Consider the following 11,237-nt stretch of genomic DNA (forward strand, 5'->3'; position numbering starts at 1 on the left):
CAGCGACACACAGATACATTGGATTTCAGGGAGCATTAACGAACATTTTTCGTAATATTGACACGGGCGCAGCTCTCCGATGCTTTTTCGACTAAGGCTCTGGGAATTTTCACATCCACCCGAGGGTGCAGATGGAGCTTCAATGTAAAATTTCAGCCGATGGTCAACAGCTTCAACAATGCAACATTCCCCAAATACTGCATTTGAGTGTCATCCAAGATGATGTGTTCAAGTCTCAGGAGTGGGACTTACACACACAACCTCCTGATTCAGTCGAGAATGGAGCCACTGTACAAAAACCGATACCAATGTTCACAACCGTATTATTTTCCCCAAGTTTTTTAAAAAGTTCCAGGACATACCAAATTCATGGTGATGATTTCCACAGACAGTTGCACATACACAGAGACATACATACAGATAGACATACACAGACACACGCACACACAATAACCAAAACTTTACACGCATCAACATAGAAAGATAGTGACAGAGCAATTAGGTGCAGGAATATGCCATTCGGCCCTTCGATCATGGCTGATCATTCAACCTCAGTACCCCTTTCCTGCTTTCTCTCCATACCCCTTGATCGCTTTAGCAGTAAGGGCCATATCTAACTCCCTTTTGAATATATCTAACGAACTGGCCTCAACGACTTTCTGCAGTCGAAAATTTCACAGGTTAACCACTCTCTGAGTGAAGAAGTTTCTCCTTATCTCGGTCCTAGATGGCTTACCCCTTACTCTTAGACTGTAATCCTTGTTCACATACTCCCTAGCAACGAGAACGTTCTTTCAGCCTCTAAGCTGTCCAATCTCGTCAGAATTTTATATGTTTCTGTGTGATCCCCTCTCATTCTTCTAAACTCCAGTGGATACCAGCCAAGTTGCTCCAGTCTCTCCTCATATGTCAATACTGCCATCCCTGGAATCATGCTGGTGAACCTTCGCTGTACCCCTCAATAGCAAGGACGTCCTTCCTCAGATTCGGGGACCAAAACTGAACACAATATTCCAGGTGTGGCCTCAACAAGGCCCTGTACAACTGCAGTAAGACCTCCCTGCTCCTATACTCAAATCCCCTAGCAATGAAGGCGAACATGCCATTTGCCTTCTTCACCGCCTGCTGCACCTGCATGCAACTTTCAATGACTGATGTGCAATGACACCCAGATGAAGATATACACAGGTTGCCTTAGACAAATAGATGGATAGACAGGCAGTGTGATTGTCGCTACTGTGGCTGGTTTTTGCATTTTTCTATCCTTATGTATCGTGAATACTGCAGATTAATGAAAGAAAGAAAACAGCGGCTGCATCAAAAGATGTGGGAGTTTGCTTCATCTATCTCAGAATCAGTTTTGCAGTAAAGTGGTTAAATTGTGAAACAGAATGAAATATGCTGAGAAACATAGTCGGCAGAGTTCAAACCTGCGCAGAGAAAGCCCGATGGATTTTTTGTCTATTGTCTGACCCACTCGACTACTAGCTCGCTGCATCATTAAATGGTACTCACATAAAACTCAGTCATCCATCTCTGTCCAGCAGACGGCCACAGAATCCTGAAAAAGTCTCCGTTTGCTAAAAATCTGGAAGAGGCAATCTCCTCTTCCTGTATTTGTACTGTTCTGTATTGCTCTGGAACTTGTTAACATGAATCAACACCAAGAAACAGAAGTACAATTCTACATTTTGTAAATGCTGCCACCGCGTCGGGAAGTGGAACCACGGTCTCCGGCGGAACAGGCGGGGATACTCACCACGATACTAATGAGCATGAGTTCTATCAGAGCAGGAATCGAGCTGTGAACAGAACTGGACACCATGAGAAGTCTACAGACACATTGAGAGACAGATACAAACCGACAACCAGGGAGAGACAGACAGCGAGATAGAGACAACGAGAGACAGAAAGTGTGAGATTGAGAAGGAGAGGCAGACTGAGTGAGCAAAAGACTCAAACACATACATATACAGAGATGTATGTGTGTGATCTATTAAGAGCGAGAGGGAAAGAGTGAGAGAAAGACAATGATAAAGACAGTGACAAGGAGAGAGACAGATAGAGAGAGAGAGATAGAGACTAAAACAGAAAATGATGGAAATACTTTTCAGGTTAGAGGCAGGAACTAACAGAGACAGGCAAAGACATGGACAGACCGAAATGATGGCAAAGAGAGAGCCAGTCAGACAAAGAGTCTGAGAGAATGCCATTGGAACAGACGTGGACACCGTGAGAAAGAGCCAGATTCAGAGACAGAGACAAACGGAGAAACAGGGACAGACAGAGTGAGCCAGACTGAGAGAGACAAAGACTCAAACATACAAACACAGATACAGCTCTCTGAAGAGAGAGACAGGCAGAGACCGAGCGACACAGATACATTTCACAATTTCATTTCATTATCGGTTCAGAGTGTCACACAGTTACAGAAAATCGTTGATTCAACCGATGAAAATCGGGCACTACTGATCAGAATGGGAGGAAATATGTGTTAAATTAAAGAGATATCAGGAGTGGGGTACGAACCCACGCGGGAAAAAGCCCATTGATTTGTAAGGCCAACACCTCAGCCACTCGGCTATCCTGGTCCTGTGCGAGCCTCGAAACGATCTCTGTGAGAATCTGGGCTTCAACCCCAATCCCACATACAAACGCATGCACATCGGCTTTTAGTGAGCATTTACGAACATTTTTAGTAATATTGACACGGGGGCAACTCTCCTATTCTGTTTCGAGTCATGCTCTGGGACCTTTCATATTGACCCAAGGGTGCAGATGGAGCTTCAATTTAAAATTTCATTTGAAAGTCAACAGCTTCAACATTGCAAAATTCCCCAAGTGCTGCACTTGAGTGTCAGCCAAGATGATATGCTCAAGTCTCAGGAGTGCGACTTGAACACACAAACTCCTGATTCAATCGAGGATGCTGCAACTGAACCAAAGCCGATACCAAAGTTCACAACCGTATTATTTTCCCCAAGCCTTTTTTATCAGTTCCAGGACATACCAAATTCATGGTGATGATTTCCATAGACAGTTGCACATACACAGAGACATATAAATAGATAGACAGACACAGAGACCCACACACACACATACCCAAAAATTTGCACGCACCAACGGGCATGCACAGATGCCTTCGTCATCTCGAGGGATAGACAGGCTGAATCACTGTAGCAACTTTGACTGATTTTTGCGATTTTTTTATACGGATGTATCGTGAATATTGCAGATTAATAAAAATGAGAAAAAAATGTCAGTGTTGAAAGGTATGGGACGTTATTCCATCAATCTCAGGATCAGTTTGGCAGAGAACCGGTTAAATTGTGAAATGGAATGAAAAATGCTAAGAATCGTAGTCGGCAGGATTCGAACCTGCGCGGGATAACCCAATGGATTTCTACTCCATCGCCTTAACCACTCGGCCACGACTACTGTGTCGCTACTTTGTGCAACGTTACCAAGAAAAAACTCACTCATCCATCTCGGTGCAGCAGACGGCCAAAGAATCCTGAAAAAGTCTCCGTTTGCTAAAAATCTGGAACAGGCAAACTCCTCTACCTGTATTTTTACAGTTCTATATTGCTCTGGAATTTTTAATATGTATCTCTACCAAGAAACAGAAGTAAAATTCAACATTTTGAAACAACTGCTGCCCCGTCGGGGAATTGGACTCTGGTCTCCAGCTTAACAGGCAGAGATACTCACCACAATACTAACGAGGAACTGACGGGTACCATCACTGTCAGAGCAGGAATCGAGCTGTGAACAGAACTGGACACCATGAGAAGTCGGCAGACACATTGAGAGACAGAGACAAACCGACAAACAGGGAGAGACAGACAGCGAGATAGAGACAACGAGAGACAGAAAGTGTGAGACTGAGAAGGAGAGGCAGACTAAGTGAGAAAAAGACTCAAATGCATACATATACAGAGATGTGTGTGTGTGATCTAGTAAGAGAGAGAGGGAAAGAGTGAGAGAATGATAATGATAAAGATAGTGACAAGGAGAGGGACAGATCGAAAAAGAGAGATCGAGACTAAAAGAGAAAATGATGGAAATACTCAGCAGGTTAGAGACACGGCAAAGAAAGACAGGCAGGCAGAGACATAGACAGATAGAGAGAGACGATGGGAAAGAGAGAGACAGTCAGACATAGAGGGATGATGGGAAAGAGAGACCCAAATAGACAGGGAGACTGAGAGAATCCCATTGAAGCAGAACTTTGAAACCGTGAGAAAGTAAGAGTCAGATTGAGAGATAGGGACAAACAGAGAAACATAGAAAATAGGTGCAGGAGTAGGCCATTCGGGTTTCGAGTCTGCACCACCATTCAATAAGATCATGGCTGATCATTCAGCTCAGTACGCCTTTCCTGCTTTCTCTCCATACCTCTTGATTCCTTTAGCCTTAATGGCCATATCTAACTCCCTCTTGAATATAGCCAATGAACTGGCATCAACAACTCTCTGCGATAGGGAATTCCACAGGTTAACAACTCTCTGAGTGAAGAAGTTTCTCCTCATCTCGGTCCTAAATGGCCTGCCCCTTATCCTTCGACTGTGTCCCCTAATTCTGGACTTCTCCAACATCGGGAACGTTCTTGCTGCATCTAACATGTCAAGGCCCATCAGAATTTTTAATGTTTCTATGAGATCCCCTCTCATGCTTCTAAACTCCAGTGACTTCAAGCACAGTCGATCCAGTCTCTCCTCATATGTCAGTCCTGTCATCCCGGGAATCAGTATGGTGAACCTTCGCTGCACTCCCTCAATAGCAAGAAAGTCCTTCCTCAGTTTACGATACCAAAACTGAACACAATATTCCAGGTGAGGTCTCACAAAGGCCCTGTACAACTGCAGTAAGACCTCCGTACTCCTATACCCAAAACCCCTAGCTAAAAAGGCCAACATACCATTTGCCTTCTTCACCACCTGCTGTAACTGCATGTCCACTTTCAATGACTGATGTACCACGACACGCAGCTCCCATTGCACCTCCCCTTTTCCTAATCTGCCGCCATACAGATAACATTCTGCCTTCGTGTTTTTGCCACCAAAGTGGATAACCTCACAATTATCCACATTATATTGCATCTGCCATGCCTTCGCCCACTCAACTAACCTGTCCAAGCCACCCTGCAGCCTCTTAGCGTCCTCCTCACAGCTCACGCCGCCACCCTGTTTGTATCATCTGCAAACTTGAAGATATTACACTCAATTCCTTCATCTAAATCATTAATGTATATTGTAAATAGCTGGGGTCCCAGCACTGAGCCCTGTGGCACCCCACTAGTCACTGCCTGCTTTTCTGAAAAGGACCCGTTTATCCAGACTCTCTGCTTCCTGTCTGCCAACCAGTTCTCTATCCACGTCAGTACATTAACCCCAATACCATGTGCTTTAATTTTGCTCACCGATACGTGTGTGGGACCTTGTTGAAAGCCTTTTGAAAGTCCAAATACACCACATCCACTGGTTCCCCTTATCCACTATACTAGTTACATCCTCAATAAATTCCAGAAGATTTGGCAAGCTTGATTTCCCTTTCATAAATTCATGCAGCTTGGACCTATCCTGTCACTGCTTTCCAAATGCACTGCTATTTAATCTTTAATAATTGATTCCTACATTTTCCCCACTACTGATGTCAAGCTAACCGGTCTATAATTATCCGTTTTCTATCTCCCTCCTTTTTTAAAATGTGGTGTTTCATTAACTAATCTCCAGTCCATACGAACTGATCTAGAGTCCATGGACTGTTGGACAATGATCACCAATAAATCCGCTATTTCTAGGGACACTTCCTTAAGTACTTTCCAATGCAGACTATCAGGCCCCGGGGATTTATCGGTCTTCAATCCCATCAATTTCCCTAACACAATTACCTGACTGATAAGGATTTCCTTCAGTTCCTCCTTCTCGCTAGATCCTCGGTGCCCTCGTATTTCTGGAAGGTTATGCGTGTCTTCCTTCGTGAAGACAGAACCAAAGTAATTGTTCAACTGGTCTACCATTTCTTTGTTCCCCATTATAAATTCACCTGAATCTGATTGCAAGGGACCTACGTTTGTCTTTTCTAATCTTTTCGTCTTCACATATCTATAGAACTTTATTATGTTTCCAACAAGCTTCCTCTCATAATCTATTTTCCCCCTCCTAATTTAACCCTTTGTCCTCCTCTTCTGAATTCTAAATGTCTACCAGTCATCAGGTTGTGGCTTTTTGTTGCCAAATGATATGCCTCTTCCTTGCATTTAACACTATCCTTAATTTCCCTTGTTAGCTACGGTTGAGCCACCTTCCCCGTTTTATTTTTACTCCAGACAGGGAAATACAATTGTTGAAGTTCGTCTATGTGATTTTTAAATGTGTGCCATGGCCTATCTACCTTCAACCCTTTAAGTATCATTCGCCAGTCTATTCTAGCCAATTCACGTCTCATACCATCAAAGTTACTTTTGCTTAAGATCAGGACCCAAGTATCTGAATTAAGTGTATCACTCGCCACCTTAATAAAGAATTCTATCTTATTATGGTCACTCTTTCCAAGCGGCCTCGCACAACAAGATTGCTAATTTGTCCTTTCTCATACACACCACCCAGTCTAGGGTGGCCAGCCCTCTAGATGGTCCCTCGACATATTGGTCGAGATAACCATCCCTAATACGCTCGAGGAAATCCTCCTCCACCGTATTGCTTTCTGTTTGGTTAGCCCAATCTAGATGTAAAGTAAGGTCGTCCTTGATAACTGCTGTATCTTTATGGCACGCATCCCTTATTTCTTGTTTGATGCTGTACCCAACCTCACTACTACTGTTTGCTGATCTGTACACAACTCCTCTAGCGTTTTCTTCCCTTTGGTATTCCGCAGCACCACCCAAACATGTTCCACATCATCCAAGCTAATGTCGTTCCTTACTATTGCCTTAATTTCCCCTTTAACCAGCAACGCTACCCCACCACCTTTTCATTTCTGTCTATGATTCCTGAATGTTGAATTCCCAGCCTTGGTCACCCTGGAGCTATGTCTCCGTCATTCCAATTATATCATATTCAGTAATTGCTGCTTGTGCAGTTAATTCATCTGCCTTATTACGAATACTTCTCGCAATGAGGCACAGAGCCTTCAGGCTTGTTATTTTAATACATTTTGACCCTTTAGAATTTTGCTGTAAAGTGGCCCTATTTGATTTTTGCTGTGGGTTTCTCTGCCCTCCACCTGTACTTTTAATCTTTCTTTCTGCGCCCATTCTACTTCCCTCTGTCTCCTGTCGCCCTGCCATATTACTTTAAACCCTCCCCAACAACGCTAGCAAATACTCCCCCTTGGACATTGTTTTTGGTCCTGCCCAGGTGCAGACCGTCCGATTTAGTTCTGGTCCCACCTCCCCCAGAAACCTTTACAAAGTCGCAGGAACTTGAATCCCTCCCATCTGCACCACATTTCAAGCCACGTATTCATCTGAGCTATCCTGCGATTCCTGCTCCGACTAGCAGGTGGCACTGTAGCAATACTAAGTTTGCGACCTTTGAGGTCCTACTTTTTTATTTAACTCCGAGCTCCCTGAATTCAGCTTGTAGGTCCTCAGACAGAGTGAGTCAGAGATTGACAGAGACTCAAACACATAAAGATATACAGGGCTCTCTAAAGGCAGAGAGTGAGAGGCACAGATACATTTCACGATCCCATTTCTTTGTCAGTTGAGAGTGTGACATAGTTACAGATTCAACAGAAGGCATTCGGGTAACACTGAGCAGGATGGGAGAAAATCGGTGCAAAATTCAAGAGTTACGAGGAGTGGGGTTCGAACCCACGCGGGTATAAACCCATGCGATCCTAACTGCAATGACTTCAACACTTGGCCATTCTGGATTTGTGAATCTTCACATTCTGTCTCGATGAGAATCTGGGCTTGAGCTCCACCCTCACAGATACACGCATACACACAGGTTTTCAGTGAGCATTTCAGAATATTTATATAAAAGTGACACAGGGACAACTCACTACTCTTTTTCGAATAATGTTGTGGGAAATTTCACATTCACCGGAGAGAGCAGACGGAGCTTCAATTTAACATTCATCCAAAAGTCAACAGCTTCAACAATGTAAAATTCCGGAAGTACTGCACTTGAGTGTCAGCCAAGATTATATGCTCAAGTCTCAGGAGTGGGACTTGAAGTCGAAAATGCTGCTGCTGAACCAAAGCCGATATCAAATGTCACAACTGTATTATTTTCCCCAAGTCTTTTTAAAAGTTCCAGTACATACCAAATTCATGGTGATGATATCCACAGACAGTTGCACATACACAGTGACATACATACAGATAGACAGACACAGAGACACACACACACATAACCAAAAATATAGACGCACCAATGGACATACACAGAGTGCCTTAGACATAAAGAAGGATCGATAGGCTGAATCACTGTCGCTAATTTGGCTGATTTTTGCGATTTTCTATCCGTATGTATCGTGAATATTGAAAATTAATGAACATGAGAAAAAATGTCTGTGTTGAAAGGTGTGGGACGTTATTCCACCGAACTCAGGATCCGTTTTGCAGGGATCTGGTTAAATTGTGAAATGGAATGAAAAATGCTGAAATCAGTAGTCGGCAGGATCGAACCTGCGTGGTGAAACCCCAATGGGTTTTTTGGTCCATCGTCTTAATCACCCAGGCACGACTATTGGGTTTCTGCCTCTTTAAATGTTACTCAGATAAAACTCAATCATCCATCTCTCTGCATCAGAACGCCACAGAGTCCTGAAAAAGTCTCCGTTTCCTAAAAATCTGGAAGAGCCAATCTCCTCTTGCTGTATTTTTACTCTTCTATGTTGCTCTGGAACTTTTAATATGAATCTATACTGAATAACAGAAGTACAATTCTACATTTCGAAAATGCTTCCTCCTGCGTGACAGGAGGGGATACTCACGACTATACTAATGAGGTACTGACGGGTGTAGATTTTGAGACAGCAGGAATCGAGCTGTGAAAAGAACTGGACACCATGAGAAAGAGACAGACACATTGAGAGACAGACACAAACAGAGAAACAGGGAGAGACAGACAACGAGCTAGAGAAATAGAGAGAGAGAGCAAGTGTGAGACTGAGAGGGATAGCCAGACTGAGTGAGACAAAGACTCAAACACACACATACACAGAGATGTGCGTGTGTGTGTGCTCCATAAAGAGAGGGAGGCAAATAGTAATGGAAAACCAGAGACAAAGACAAAGACATGGACAAATAAAGCGACAAAGAGAGAGAGAGAGATAGTGAGAGAGAAGATAGAGAGAGAGAGACAGAGATAAAAACAGAAAATGACGGAAATACTCAACAGGTTAGAGACAGGATTGAACAGAGAGAGACAAAGAGAGACAGGCAGGCAGAGACATAGACAGACAGTAATGATGAGAAAGAGAGAGACAGTCAGACAGAGAGACTGAGAGAATCCCATTGCAACAGAACTGGACACTGTGAGAAAGACACGGGCAGATTGAGACACCGAGACAAACAGAGAAACAGGGAGAGACAGAGTGAGTCAGAGCGAGGCAGAGTGAGGGAGACAAAGACTCAAACACGCAAACACATGCACAGATCTCTAAAGAGACAGAGGTAGAGAGTGAGGCAGAGACTGAGAGACACAGATACATTTCACGATTCCATTTCTTTATCGGTTCAGAATGTCATAGAATTACAGTAAAATGCAGATTCAACAGATTCTTACTGCAGTTGTACAGGGCCTTGGTGAGGCCTCACCTGGAATATTGTGTTTAGTTTTGGTCTCCTAATCTGAGGAAGGACGTTCTTGCTATTGAGGGAGTGCAGCGAAGGTTGACCAGATTGATTCCCGGGATGGCTGGACTGTCATATGAGGAGAGACTGGATCAACTGGGTTTTTATACAATGGAGTTTCGAAGGATGAGAGGGTATTTCATAGAAACATAAAGATTCTGGCCAGAAATATTGCTAAGCAGATATTTTTCGGAAGACCCAAATAAAAACTGTTAGTGAATATCTTAAGTGAAGTATGGATCCAAAATTAGAGCCGGCCAAACAATAAGCTTTGTTGATTGAAGAGAGACTTTTTTGAATGTCTGTCTTTGAATGAAAGTGCTTCTGTGATTTTTGACTGCGGAATATTTGAGGTGGGAATTAATGAATTTTTCAAGTGTCTGAAAGCCTGCTTCAGCAAGTGGTGGAGCTGTCTGTTGTTTTGGCCCCACCCACTTTTTCAAACAGAGTGAACGTTTTTTTTAACCCTTTACAGTGTTGTCCTGTATGAGGGAAGTTTTAAGAAAGTATGAACCGAGAATTGAATTACATTTTGATTTAGAAATCCAGGTGTGGATTTATTCGGATGATATGTTATGGAGTTAGGAAATGCAAAAAGGATAGGTTTGTTGAGCAAAAGATAAAAAATGCGAGGTCCCGTTGGTGTAAATGTTTTTTTTCGACACGCTCACTTGTCAAAAGAAAACACATATGCATTGATTACATTTGTTTGAAAGACAATACATTTAGTCTATGAATGAAATAAAGAACGATGAAGGGAAATTGTAATGCCTTAAAAAAAGAAGCCTGCGTGGGTGTCTCAAGGCTGTGGGCTGGGGAAATACGCCCCCATATTCCTTTGTGTAAAATCTTGATGTGAAAGCTTCTAGCTCAGTAAAACGATTTTTAAATAAAAGATTAGCAATACAATATTTGAATTGGGACTTTGAGATATTTCAGGTGATTCTCCTTGACAAAAATTTTGGTTGTATTGGAAAATATTGTGTTTGGAAGCCTTTTAATAAAAGTAAACATACTGCGTCAGAAGCTGAAGCTTAAGAAGAGGTAATTTATGAGATACTGTATCACAAAATTGAAGTTACAGCGCAAAAGATTCGAGTTTTTGACGTTCAGCTTCTAAAACAGAAGATAGGCACATAATTATAAAACAAGTACTTTGCATTCTGTGATCTGTTAATCACGATAAGCATAAATGAGAAGTCCGATTAAAAAACAGTTTTACCATACTTGACATTTCATAATCCAATAATAAATACAAATACTACAAAAGGGGAGCAGAAATTAGGATGGGAGCAGTGAAGAGTTAATGTTGTTGTGAAAATTTCAAGTACCACTCTTTAAGAAATTATACAACAAAATGAGTTACATTTAACATAAAAAGTTAAATCTGATCTCTTAAAAAAAAAAGAAATAAAACTATAATGTT

The 11,237-nt window shown here is 42.4% G+C and overlaps 1 non-coding gene across 1 annotated transcript; it reads right to left on the reverse strand.

The window, feature by feature from the left end:
- Positions 1-3,357: 3,357 nt before the first annotated feature.
- Positions 3,358-3,438, reverse strand: trnas-aga (transfer RNA serine (anticodon AGA)). The gene has a single exon. It is a non-coding gene; the product is annotated as a tRNA-Ser (tRNA).
- Positions 3,439-11,237: the final 7,799 nt, after the last annotated feature.

The sequence above is a fragment of the Pristiophorus japonicus genome, chromosome 23 (assembly GCF_044704955.1).
Source record: "Pristiophorus japonicus isolate sPriJap1 chromosome 23, sPriJap1.hap1, whole genome shotgun sequence".
NCBI classification, from domain to species: Eukaryota; Metazoa; Chordata; class Chondrichthyes; family Pristiophoridae; genus Pristiophorus; species Pristiophorus japonicus.